Raw genomic sequence first — 673 nt, forward strand, 5'->3', positions numbered from 1 at the left:
GTCGGTCTCAGTACAGCGCAGCTGAAAAAAGCACCCTTTCTTTCCCTGCCTGGCTTTCTATACATTTCAAGATTGTGCAAGACGTGGACCAATCAGCACGCACCGTCGCCCTGGTGTCAGCATCACCGGCCCATCTCTGTCTTTCTTGACAGCAAGGACGGCGCCAGGACGTTCTGGAACGTCCTGCGATTTCTTGTGCTGTAAACAAGCCATATCATACATACCAGTCATCACTCTAGTTGTGTGTGTGTGTGTGTGTGTGTGTGTGGTGACAAGGGTAACACTAAGTTTGTCAGTACTTGTGAAAGTATGTGTTTGTATTTTACTGTGTTTAAGCCAGGGGTGCTCACACTTTTTCAGCATGCGAGCTACTTTTAAAATGACCGAGTCAAAATGATCTACCCACTACAAAAATGCAAAACATCTATTTATTTTCAAATGTATTGAGGATTATTTGTACGTACAATGTATGTTGATGTACCTTACATAACCAAATGAGCCAATATTGCAAAACACACATAATTAACTATGAAAATTTTTTGTAATTACCTGAGTTTACTTTGATGACTTGCACTGAATTGAATCAGCCAGGGATGCATAGTAGCCAGGTTAGCCAGGCAAACGCACTTCGAAAAAGACATTGTGAAAAAAAAGTCCACCTCCTATTCCGTAT

This window comes from Doryrhamphus excisus, chromosome 20, assembly GCF_030265055.1.
Source record: "Doryrhamphus excisus isolate RoL2022-K1 chromosome 20, RoL_Dexc_1.0, whole genome shotgun sequence".
Classification (NCBI taxonomy): Eukaryota; Metazoa; Chordata; class Actinopteri; order Syngnathiformes; family Syngnathidae; genus Doryrhamphus; species Doryrhamphus excisus.